We start from the raw sequence: 4,073 nt of genomic DNA on the forward strand, positions 1-4,073 counted from the left end.
AAAAATCAGCCATTATCTTTACCCTTGTCTGTACACAGAAAGCATGGAGCAGAGACATCTGACACTCATGGCTCTTATCTGAGGAATAAATAAAACAATGCCCCTGGCTATTTTTAAAAGGTGTAAATTTAGAAGGAAGGAGGAGACAAAGGAGCGGAATATATTATTACTTTCAGGTTTTTTTCAGTGTTCATTGGTTTGTACAAAGGCTTGGCATGTATCAGTAGGCACACAAGTGCTTGTTAAGTGTTAATTTTGCATATGGCTGTTATTGCTGTAATCCAGACATCTGTACAGTCTCCCAATTATGGAGGATCCACTCTTCCACTTCTACATATCTGAACCATGACCTTAACAAAGGCCTCGTTTGGCACTCTCTAGTCCTGAAAGCTGTAGTTTAAAAACATAGGGCAATATTCTCCAGAAATAGGAAAGTCATGAGCATGCATGCAAACTTTTGATCCTTTCCTGTTAAAACCAGTTTATAAAGTTCTATAGCAGAAACTAGCTATTCCTGAGGAAATGAGAAAAAAAGCAGCTTCAAAATGTCACCCTCTCAGCTGAGACACACAATTCACTCAAGCAGGAAATACACACAAATAGGGGTGGATAGTCAATCTGAGATGTAATGATAACAAGCTGCTGACATTTCAGAATTTTCCTTTCAATGACAGGTGCTGGCTGAGTACACACAATGCTAGAAAGTGGGAAAGTGTTTTTCAGAAGTCATTGTCTTGAATCACACATTGCAAGAGACTGACTGCAAGCTGGTACACAACTTGGTGCCAACCCTATGCAGCAAAAATCAGAACAAAACAAAAAAACCCAACCAAAATCCAAAGACCTTTCTCAAGAAAATACTTCAGAACATTTTAGATGAGGAGAGAGGAGACATTCATTATCACCATAGCAAAGACTGCAAAAGACCTGCTTTAAGGAAAGGATCACCAGGCCAGCATGATCCAGAAGGAAAACCAGATCAAGAGAAAAGACATGACAAGATTAAGGAGGTCCTCTTGGGTCATCCCAAACTCTCCTACCACTTGCACCCAAAATACATCATTACTTTTGTATGTGGCAAACTGTCATCTTTACACAATAAACCAGTATTTTGTGTCTGCTCTATACTCCTTTTTATTTCCTTACTTTTTCATTAAAGTAAGGAAATGGGATTGACTGTTCTGTTTTCAGCCATCTCTAATACCAGCAGGAGCTCTTCTTACAGACACAGTAATAAACCTCCTCTTGGCAGCTTCATCGATCAGTCCTTTCTCAGAACTGCTGGAGCATGGGGAGAGAATGGGGAAAACATTCATTTGAAGAAAAGGAGTAAGAGGCAGCTACCTAGACTAAAAACTTTATTGATCTGTGAAGCTTTCTGCTAGTCCTGCTTTCACAGAGGTTTCAGAGTCGGCAGGAAAACAAACCCAAGCCTGTGAGGAAGAAACAACGTCATACAGTGGCATGTTTGAAATGCAGCTTGCCGAGCTCAGATTTGGGGGACAGAACCTTTAGGAGCTTCTCATAAGCACAAGAGGACAATGCACCCACTTAAGTCACCACTGTGACTGAGCTGTGAGGGGTGCAGGAGCAGCAGCTGGCCTTTGCTATCCTGACTACACAATACCACATGGGGAGTTCATGCTGGAGGCCTGGGATTTTGCTCCCATGTAGTGCCAAGAGTCCTCAGTTCTTACACTCATTCCAGATTCCTCCTCTTGCTTTTCCTTTTCCTTTGATATCTCTTCTATTCACTTTCACCAGCCCATACAATAGTGGTGTGTCTTAAGTTGTGCCAAGGGAAATTTAGGTTGGACATTAGGAAAAAGTTCTTCACAGAAAGAGTGATAAAATACTGGAATGGTCTGCCTAAGGAAGTGGTGGAGTCACCATGCCTGGATGTGTTTAAAAAAAAGACTGGATAGGGCACTTGGTGCCATGGTTTAGTTGAGGTATTGGTTGGACTTGATGATCTTGAAGGTCTCTTCCAACCCAGTGATTCTGTGGTAGAGGTATGTGCCATTTTCCCTGGACACACAGACACATAATAGCCACTTTTTTCCACCTCTTTTCACCTGACCTTATCTGCCCCATCCCTACCTTCAGCACTGAACCAGTACCAGCAAACATTCCATGGTCAGACCACAAAAGACTGAGGAACACAACTATGGCCTTTTATCCTCCTGAGTCAAAGCAATTCTTGCTTTTTTGAGCAAGGGTGTCTGCACTTGCACATATGTATGTGACCACAAACATACACACAAGCCTCAAGTTTCTCTTGAAAGCAGCCTGTGAATGAGGCATGAGGCTCTGTCAGTGTGAAGGGCCTGTGTTACACACTCTGTGTCTCATTGTTAGTGTGCTTAATCACCTTTTTTACAGAATTAACTAATCCTCAGTATCTGTTCAACAACCTCTGTTGTTCTGTCTTCCAATGCCATTTACTGGACCCAAGCCAGCAGTCCAAGAATACTTGCTCCCTTTTGCTCACCTTGAGCAAAACACAGTTACACAAGATAGCAATACACAGATCCACCACCCCAGATTTGCCTCTCACCAAAATCCACTCTGATGAAGAAATCTTTACACAAGGGCAAAACAGAAAATAACCCCCACCAAATCTGAGAGGTGACCCTCATTTTAGTTAAAATGGTCCAAACTAGGACCCAATTAAAGCCTCTTCTTTTCTGGGCAGAGAAAACCAGAAACGTTTGTCACAGGCACAGACACAAGTAGGCAATCTTAGTTTTGCTGGTACTTAAAAGAAAGAACTGACAGCACCTCTAACATCCCCTTTTCTCCCTATAACAATTCTTTTGGAAGCAAGAAAGCCAACATTTGAAAACTGAGATTTACACTTCAGAAAAATAAGTGTCCCATACAAGAGGAGAGAGTGAGGGCATGGGATTTCCATTGTTCAGATTAAAATCACACAATACAATTATTCTGCCAGCTCCTGAAAAAAAAAAAGAAACCCCATAAACTGTACTAGATAAAATCAGCAGCAGTGTTTCCTCTCAAACTGCAGAATAGCAACTTCAGTCCTTTTGACCCAAGCTGAGGCTTGCGTGCCCTAGTAATTCTAGCAAATGAGGAACATGACAAGCTGAACAGTTAGGCCTTATCTATCTAAGTCAGGATAATTACTCTGAAAAAGCACCCTATCAGTACAGATCAGGCAGCACAGATTTTCATTTACTCTCAGATACTGCACAAAAGTACCACACCCGAGGTTACAACTGGCCCCAGACATTGTAGGGAAGGAAAGAAGCTGTTTAAGGATGAAAAATAAAAAATTACTCAACAGCAGGAGAAAGAGGATTATCTTGAATGGCCTGCCACTGCTTTTTCAGTGATTCTGGTTTTCATGATCATCTTTGTTTTGTTTTGTTTTGTTTTTTTTTTGTAAAGGCTCCAATGATGACAACAGAAGAGCCCTATCACACACTTGAGAAGAAAAACCAAAAGAAATTACACAAGCAGTTATACCTGATCTTCGGGGAAATCATGATTAGGGCTGTTTGCTGACCCAGCAAACATAGCTTGGGTAGAAACACCTATGGAAAAAAAAAAAAAAGCAAGAAGGCACAATAGAAAAACAGCCATGAGATAAAAATGCCTCTTTCTGTGTCATTCTCATCAACCAGTATCCCACAGAATCCTTGCCATCACTTGTTTTGTCAGGAAGTATTTCTCCTAAGGCATACTTCTTTTATTAAGCCTGGAGTAAGGAAACAGGGTGAGTTAAGGCCTCAGAATGAAGCAGTTCAGTCTTGGAACACTGTTTTCTAGATATGACATGTCACCCAGTCTGGCTAGAATTACAGTAATTTAGAATAAATATAACATTTTTGAACTAATTAGAAATTATGGGATGTTGTGATCACTAATGATGAGGAGAAAATTTAAAATTAGCAGGAGCTCAAGAATTTAGTTTAAAAAATCCAATCTAAGGTCATTGTTTCTGGTGACATTTCCATGAAAACAGAGTGATCTAGACACTGGTTATTCTTTCCCCAAGTAAAATCCACTCTAGATAATTCCCTCACCCTCCCATCAGATTCATGCAATGC

This window comes from Cyanistes caeruleus, chromosome 3 (genome assembly GCF_971803275.1).
Source record: "Cyanistes caeruleus chromosome 3, bCyaCae1.hap1.1, whole genome shotgun sequence".
Taxonomy (NCBI): domain Eukaryota; kingdom Metazoa; phylum Chordata; class Aves; order Passeriformes; family Paridae; genus Cyanistes; species Cyanistes caeruleus.